Source organism: Athene cunicularia (genome assembly GCF_003259725.1).
Source record: "Athene cunicularia isolate RWA chromosome Z unlocalized genomic scaffold, athCun1 chrZ_part3, whole genome shotgun sequence".
NCBI classification, from domain to species: Eukaryota; Metazoa; Chordata; class Aves; order Strigiformes; family Strigidae; genus Athene; species Athene cunicularia.
The window spans coordinates 1,868,506-1,877,498 of record NW_020799144.1 but is presented as its reverse complement, the minus strand read 5'-3'; the positions used below and the strand labels follow the sequence as shown (position 1 = coordinate 1,877,498).

Here is an 8,993-nt window from a genome sequence, read left to right as displayed (position 1 = left end):
AGTTTATAATAATACAGCATCATAAATGCAAAGCTGGGCGTCATGATAATTATTTATGACATGTTTCTGGCCAACACCGAGTGTTTCTGTAGAGGCTTTAATTATCATATATGCATCTTTGTTCCACGTCCATAAAAATCCCAGAGCTCTGTATGGGTGAAAGCTGAATTTATAGGATCTTGGAAAGGGCAGAGCCTGGAGGCAGTGAGAAAGGCTGCTCCTAACCACCAAATGCCAGATTCAGTGAAAGGACATGAATGTCAGCAGGGCACAAAATGTAAAAATGAGGCAACAGGTGACAGTCTCAGCAGGTGGAACTGTAGTTCCCAGAGTAAAAGGATTTGTGGCAGCTATGTCTGTGCCTGATCTGTGTCTGCACCTCGATGGAGGTGACCGGGGAGAGGTCTCTGGATCTGAGGTCCCAGCTGAGCAAGAGGCTGACACCAGGACCGTGGCAGCACAGATATTCGGGCTCAGGGACACGGGCAGCTGGTACACCCTCCGCCTGTGCTCTGCAGGGTAGCTGCACCCGGGGCTGCCCAGCCCTGTGCCAGGAGTGTCTGATCACCCTCCATGTAACATTGGTGGATGCTCAGGGAGAGCGCGGCTGCTGGCCACCAGGCAGCTCTGCAGTTCAGCCTGAGCAGAGAACTGCAAAGCACAAAGCTCGGGGATGTCTCAGCAAAACAGGCAGATGCAGGACAGCGTGATCAGCATCACCAGCTGCCTCCAGTATGCCTGTCACTATCTGCTTCTGGCAAGCATCTCAGCGCTGGAGGAGAGCTGCCCCAAGTCCAGGCACTATGGGGCTGCCTTGAGCTTGGAAGCAGGCTGGGTTTCTTCTTCCAAAAAGCGCAGATGGAAAAATTCAGGATGCAACATCTCTGAGTATTTCCTACAGAAATCACAGTATAACATGAGAACCTCCTCTGGTTTTTAACAGGAAAACCAAGTTTCTTGCTAAGTGGGGCTTGAAATTATGACCCAGGGATTTCCAGAAGCTCAAAAAAAAAAAAAAAAAGAGAAGATCCTCCAGCATAACTGCAATTTTAGATTCAAATTCTAAATCCACATACTTCTGGATGTTCAGAAAAGAGTTAATCTTAATTCACCACAAATCTGCTCCATCAAATCTATTCTCAATGGCTTCCTAATATGGCAGCTTTGATTTCTTGCTATTTTTCATTACCTACCAACACACTTTATCATTCAATCAATGAAGGAAGCATCACAACAAGATATATACATAATACACAGCAGCTGCACAGGACCAATACTGTTACAACTTTAAGTCCTCAAAAAACTGAAATTCATATTGACTACCAAGAGAGCAAGATAATAGGTCTCATTGGCCAAAGTATTCATCAGACACATGAGAAGACAGCCCAAACACTGGCACCTGCTAAGTCTGAAAAGCACACAAGTTGGTTTTGCATGAAGACCAATAAAAAGATTCAAGGAGAAAACTGAAATCGGATGGGAGATGAACATACACCACAGGACATCAATTAGGACTAGGACTGGTCCTGGCATGAATATATGAAACAAAAAGGCAACATTTGTGATTACAAGGGGGATGGAATAGTTTTTTGAAGGGTCCAAAAGCGCTGAACAAACAAATGGATGCTGTAGAACAAGTGAAAATTAAAATCGTCTTGTACAACACTAGAAATACTCCTTTCACTGTTCACTGCTCTGCACTGGTACGCCCTCCCTTGCAGCACTGTGCCCTTTTTGGGGCACTGAAACCCCACAGCACCACCAACCTCTGCGCAGGGAACCAGCAGAGACCTGGGAAGGTGGCCCATGTGGGACCACTGTGTCCCACCCCTGGCAGAGAGTAGGCACAGGGATGTGGTTGTGCTCCTCAGATGGGCGAGCATGGAGAGCAGGAGCAGAGCAGCAATGGGCTCAGGCTGCAACAGGCTGCTGGGGACGCTGCGTAGGCATCTGCAGGATCATCCCGCGATGCCCTGACAACGCCAGGAAAACTAGCAGACGAGAAGGCAGAACAGGGCAAATCAACTGAAACAGCAGCAAGCAATACAAATTCCAAGAAAACACCAGAATGTCATAGAGAAAACATAAAGATGGGTTTCCTCTGGGTGCTGCGTAACACGGCATGACGGCAATCTTGCACACGCTTGTGCTGGGAAGTGCAGCCTCTAACAGCACAACCTCCCACCTGCACGGGCATGCTAACTGCAGGGAACTGCGGAAAGCCCTTTTCTTTTCATACGTACACGGGGAGAAAGACCAACTAACCTCAGCAAATACACTGGGCTTTTCAGTGATAAATTCTGTTATCAGTCCAAGCCAACCTCAACTTCAGCCATGTTTCACGGCAGGCTGCAGCGTGCAGCTTCACTTCCACGGCCATGGGGACTGCAGCACACGGGAGGGTTTGGTGTGTCCTGAGTCACGAGCCACACTGAATCACCAGCAAAAGGCAGGGGACCCTGTGTACTTGTTCCACCGATGAGAGCCACAGCTGAAAAAATTAAGGTTCCCTGCCCCAGACAACCCTCAAATCTACTGGGAGTGCTCTGAAATGGGAAAGCAGACCAAGGACTTGGTTTCTGAGATAAGGAGCTGGCCAGTAAGCATCATCAGCACAGATATTGATAATTCTTGGAAAAACTGCCAAGTTTGAAAGCAGAAGGCTATTCAGGATGAAAGGTGTTTTAAGCAGCACTAGAGGCAGGAGTTAACCTCATGAGGGATAGCCTGGCTTGAGAAGAGTTCCTATTTGACTCATGCAGGGTTTTGATTTATGAGATTTTTTTCACAGCTTAAGTATAAACCTGAGTCAAAGTTCAGAGCTATTATTTTTACAGTATAAAAATAACAAACCATTGTGAACTCCTCTGTAGTTGCTACAATTTCTTTTTTATTTTCTTTGACTTTTAGTCTAACTTTAAAGATAAACATCAGGATCTTTCTGAGAAACTACACATACCTCAAGTGACCATTCCTACAAACTTAAGAGAAGTACTTTCTGTATATACTTAGACCTCAGTGAATCACCCAGGTATAAATCCAAGATGTATGCTGTGCAGCTGAAAGGAGAAAAATCAGCTCCCTCTAGTTTCCTAAATGAGGGCTGTATTTTTATGCAACCTCTCAGTCCTGTGATAAACCTTAAAGCCAGTAACTAACTAATGAATTCTCATACAGGGCTCCTTAATTTCCTGTCAAGCTGCACATGTGTGCAAACGGTCTGTCAGCACAGGTGTAATGTGGAGCAATCCCAGGCATCTTCAGCAGACAGGGAATGAAGAGAGCTGGGGCATTGGCAGGGAGGTCTAAGGAAAGCACTTGGAGAAGGGGGAACCTTTACAAGTGGTAGAGCTGAGGCAGACACAGTGAGGTTGTAGGGATGAAGAACATCAGTCCATCAAGAAGTCTTTGATGGTTCTGCCACTCATGGGACAACTTGTGTACCCTGGTCTTCCATCCCAGCAAAGTTGGGTACTGGTGTGCAAGAGCCTGAATCCACAGATGCCCTGCTGTTTAAGTCACTGAGCACCCCAACATCAGCAGTTTCCAGGATTTTCAAGAAGGGACCAACAAGTTACAGCCAGATCCAATAACAAGAGGGAAGGATGCACATCAGCTCCTTCTGAGACCTCATCTAAAAATGTTAGTCTATGTGAATTCTGCAAAACCCAAGTGCACATCAGAGCAGAGCACAGGAGGAGGTGGATCTGTCCCCAGTGTCACCACACAGCCTTACACATCCAAAGTCTTGATCCCTGTGTGCTTCTGTGCTTCCTATTACTAGTAAATCTGGTCACAAGAGAAGTAAATACAGGTGTGCTGGTACAGGAAAGCTCTCCCCCCAGCACACAGGTACGAACGTCATACCTGGAGCCAGCGGTCTCCCACACATAACCAGAGCCCAGCAGTGGCCTTGCAGGTGACCACACGGCCCATATCTGCAGTACAGGCTTTCAGAAGTTTGCCTGTTTCAAATGAACAGTTCTCACTAAATATCAAGTCTTTGGCTTGAGAAATTAAAGGAAGATAAATATCTGGAAGATAGAGCCAGTCCTTTTAAGGGAATGGTCTCCTGCACATTTTTTGTAGATTCTTTTTTAGGCTGATCTAATGTTTTCAGCCAGAGAGGAAAGCACCTTTTTAACAAGCCATAAACACAGACCCAGACTGCAGCATCAAGCATTGTTGGTCTGCTTGGGCTCTGCACCACCACCTCGAACGTACAAGATGCTGAAACATCTGTTAAAGCTACAAGAGATTTCATATAGACTCTGCACAGGGCATGGACTTCATATCAACTCTGCACTGAGCTTACAGGGGTGGGTATTCCCCTCTGCTTAGCACCACTGAGGCTGCAGCTGGATGCTGCATCCAGTTTGATGCCTCCCAGAAGACATGTCTCAACAAGCTGAAGACACTTCAGTGCTGGGCAATCAGGATGGGCAGGAGGCTGGGACACAGAAGATGCAAGGAGAAACACAGGGAACTGGACTTCTTCAGCCTGGAGAGGTGAAGGCTGCAGTGGGATCCAATTGCAAGCAGTCATCTGCTGCCTAAAGGAAAAGGATTTCTAGAAAAGACAGAATCAGGCTTTCCTCAGAGGTGCACAGGAGAAGAACAAGGGACAATGGGAATAAATTGTGGCAAAGGGAAAACTTCTTGCTACAAGAGGGGCACAGCCCTTGGACAGGGACCAGAATGGTGGTGGAATCTCCATCCCTGGATATTCAATGCTCAATTTGGCAAGGCCCTGAGCAACCTGATCTAGCTCTGGGGTTAGGCCTGCTCAGAGGAGGACACCGGACTAGGAACTTCCAGAGGTCCCTTCCCATCTAAGCCTTCTGTGACTTGGTCTCAGAAGAACGTGCAGGTCTGTCCAACTGTCCAGGTTACTCCTCTAAATGCCAAGACATTGCACAGGATGGAAACTGAGCTCCAAGCAGATCCCCTACATTTCACAAAAACTTGTTTCTGCACTCAATTTATCCAACAGAAGCAAAGTCCTCACTGCTGTGATTCAAGTTTGAATTCTGATTCTAGTTCAACAAGGGGGTTTAGCTGCCTTCCCCTGAAACAAACTGTTAAACCACCATTAGCTCAGACATGGTTGAAGGTCATCTTGGCTAAGTCCCCTGCTTCTGCAGCATGAGAGTAAGTCACTTAGCCTCCAGGAGACCATCTAGTATCTTGCTTTGCAGCTTTAAGAAGCCCTTGAGCCTGAGAAGCTTGCAGAGCAGTCAAGCATCATCTTGAACGATTTTCAATAAAACAGAGCATATAAGGCAGTTGACATCCCCAGCCTCCACTCAGTGAGTAGCGTCTATCAGGCCTATCTCCATCCCTCAGCCTTCTCAAGGCAGAGCCGGGCAGCACCAGCACATTCATGCCCTGGATGAGAAGAGTGTACAGAGACAAGCCAGGGGATGCTCCAGCCAGTGAGAAGCTCTGCCATGTCGGATGCAGAAAGCAGAGCTCAGGACACCCTCTCATTGCTCCAGGCAAGCCAGCCATCAACTAGAAACACCAAAGCCCTCCTAGCCTCCCTGCAAGAGGCTCGTGACTAATAAAGACTAATAAAAAATAAAAACAGGGCATCTGCTGTCTCTTCAGGAAACTCAGACTTCTCCAAGGAAGATCTGGATTTCCTCTGGTTTGATTAAAACCTCACAAACAGCAGCCCTTAACCTAAGGCACACCGAAATTTGTCTTTGAAAAGAAAGATCTGGAAGGAGGCATTTTGGATCTATCAAAGCACACCATGATTTCTGCCTCCCTAAATGACATGCCAGTAGTGCAAAACACATCATGCTCTCTGGAGTTATTGTCACCACCCAGAAACCTACATCAATGAAGTTCAATATGTTGCAGACAACACTTACTGATGCTGCTGCATCATTCCCATGGGGATCCTCATGCCAGAGCTGACATTTCCATCCTTGCATTTGACAGCTCCACGGCAAATGGCTTGTTTGTCCAAGGTCACACATGTACTAGGGAAAGCTTCCTGTGCTCAACAAAAGAGACCTCTCCACTCATCCACTGGTGCTGAGGGAGGTCTTACACTGGTTGCAGTCTCCCAGATCTTCCTCTCCTCTTACGTGCCAGGAGGTGCAGATCACCCTGTTCCTAACCCGATACTCAGAAACTGCCTGGCCCTCTTCTCAACACCCCTGCAGCCCCGCCAGCTACACAACTCAATACTGGCTCTTGCCAAGCAGCCTTTCTTATCAGGGCCATCCAGCAAATAGGCTGGATGTTTGGTGACGTAACAGGGTCAAACTCTGCCAAAGCCCAAATACAAACCATCCCAGCTCTATCTCCCCTTTGTGTATTTTTAAGGCGCACACTTGTAAACACAGTTATGTGTTCTATTTGGGGTGAGGTTCTCTCATGCACCTGGCATGTACTTAATTGCTTAATTGCTAATCCCTATGAAAAGCATGTGGGCACATGAGACATTAGTGACACCGTGCACTCAGTTCCTGCTCTGTAACTTGAACCCTTCCACTTGGAAACTTTGCAGCCAGCACAATCTCCTCTGAAAAGGGATTCTGGGATTCTTGCCTGAACTTGTCAGTCTTCAGGTGGACTCCTGATTCTTTGGCACACTTCAGTTGCAGGGAGCAGCTGAACCTGATTGACAACATGTGAACTACAAGAGCAGAAGGGCTCCTGTCTTGCACTGAGCAGTGCCTTGGACCCTTCAGCAGGCACTGAAGTGTCCTGTGAAACAGAGGCCCTGCCAGACTGCCCAGAGCAAAACACAGCGAGCAGTTAGCAACACACTGCTGTCTGCACGTTCCTGATACTACCCCACTGCTAGTGTGGCTGAAGCAGTGGAAGTGAAATGCTCCATCAGGTACAGCTAATAAGTCCTAGAGGTTGATGCTTGAGGAACACCAAACAGAAGGAGGACTGTTCCAGCAGCAATGAGCACGTGGTATATGCTATGCACCAAACCTGAATGACTCATTTAACAATCCTCCAAGGCTGAAGAAACCAAGATACCACCTCCAGCCCAGAGAGCTACTAAACCACACAGTGGTGGAACGGGGCAGATCTCTGGGGAAGCATCGCTGTAGACTTGTCTCCATGCTTCTCCCAGGGCATCTGCTACTGGTTGCTGCTAGCCAGAGTATCCTGGGCTGGACAGACATCAGCTCACCCACCATGAACAAACAGGAAGAACTACCTCCCAGGAGGGTGATGCAGGTCAGAGACAGGGAATCAGGGAGGTGGAGTCTTCATCTTTAAGGGTTTCTAGGCATAGGCCATATGAAGCCACAATCTCCCTGGCTGCTGAGGAGAGATCTGCCATGAACTGGGGATGGACTAGAGAACCACCAGCAGTGCTGGGGTCCTGTGACAGAAAATGTGGCCATTTAGCAACACAGAGCCATGGAACACAATTTTTATCTCCTGTTTCTTCCAAGAGTCTGGTAATTTTACAGAGGAAAGACATTTTGACTACAAGTCCCTGCCTGGAACAGAAAAGTGAAGACAGTGTCTTCCTAGCTCACGATTTGCAAATGGCTGTCAGCTGCAGGGGGGAAAAAATCAACAGATCTCAGCCTCCTACCTTTGAGCTGCACTGGGCTTTCACAAAAACTCCACATGCCTGGAAAACAGTGAAGCAGCAAACAGGAAAGTAAAACCATTAATCTGCAAACATTACATTCAGTAGCACATTGCTCTGGGGGATGGAGTTACACACCTAGCAACCCGGGACAGATGCTTCTTACAAAAGATCGTTCAGAATCTCTTAAATAGATAAATCAAACTGTCCTTTCCGTGACTGAAAGTAAAACACGGGCAAAGAAATCAGTAATGAGACAGAATAGGCTGTCTCCACATCTGTTTGACTTTCCCAAATACACCAAGAACGATGGGAGGCAGCAACATATTCCCAATATTATGCAAAAACATATTATCTGGAGAAAAGCCAGCAGACCATCACAGCTGAGAAATGTGTGGAGAAAAGAACAAGACAAGTGAGGCTGGAAAGCAAAGCAATGCTGAAGGGGGAAAAGAAAAAAAGAGCCCTAACAGGAGGAAAACAGGGACTTTAAATGAGCAGCAGTGATCACAGGATAGAGCGTGCTTGTTGGAATATCCAAATGCACGTACATTAGGGCAACAGGTAAAGAGGCTGCCAAGAAACAACAGTGCAGGCTCTTCTACAACACTGGAAAAGTCATTTGGCTCTGGGCACCACGATGCCAGCAAGACAGCGCACGGCTTTAATGTTGTAGCCCCGCTCCTCCTTCCAAGGAGACAGAAGATGATGGGCTCGCTACCACAGCTTCAAGTAGTCTTTGGCTTGCATGCTCAAAGGCTTGTCCAGTATTTGCTCTAGCAACTAGTACAAGAGAAGGTGCCACCTCTTGGCACAAATCATGTTTCTTTGATGAGAAATGAGGAATTAATTCTTCACTCCTGTGTGAACTGGTAGGTCACACGAGGAAGGGTTTTTATATACACTTAAAAATAACCTCAGCCATGTGGCTGAGCACCTTCCTGGCTCAAGGTCCACTACCCAAGGAAATATGTAAAGCAACACAGAGAGAGAAGCTGTACCTAGGGGTAGGGCAGCCAGCCCAGAAGGGGAGCACTGGGCAACTGGTTCTGCCCGAACCACCCAGAACCGTTTCAAAATCAGAAGCAGATGGATGAGCACATCAGGACAGCGCGAGTGGGGGCAGAAGCTGTGTCCAAATGAGTAAAGGAAAGTTATCTCCGAGGCAGGCAGTGCCTTCTAAGCAAGGCACCGACTAATTCAAGCCGGGCAAAGTATGGCTATGGAAAATACACTACAAGGACTCAGGGGATCTTTCCCCCCGCTAATTTCCACCTTTCCCTCACAAAATCAGCGCAGCTTCCTATTGATTCATCCGCCCGAGAGCCATTTCCTAGCAGAGCTCCCAGGATTACGCACGCAACAGCAGCGAAAAGCCCAAACCACCCGCGCCCTTCCGCACCCGCGCAGTTGTCTC

The 8,993-nt window shown here is 47.5% G+C and overlaps 1 protein-coding gene across 1 annotated transcript in view; it reads right to left on the bottom strand.

The window, feature by feature from the left end:
• The window catches only part of TMOD1 (tropomodulin 1), a 30,527-nt gene that overhangs the window by 21,363 nt on the left and 171 nt on the right, over positions 1–8,993 (bottom strand). The window lies entirely within an intron of this gene.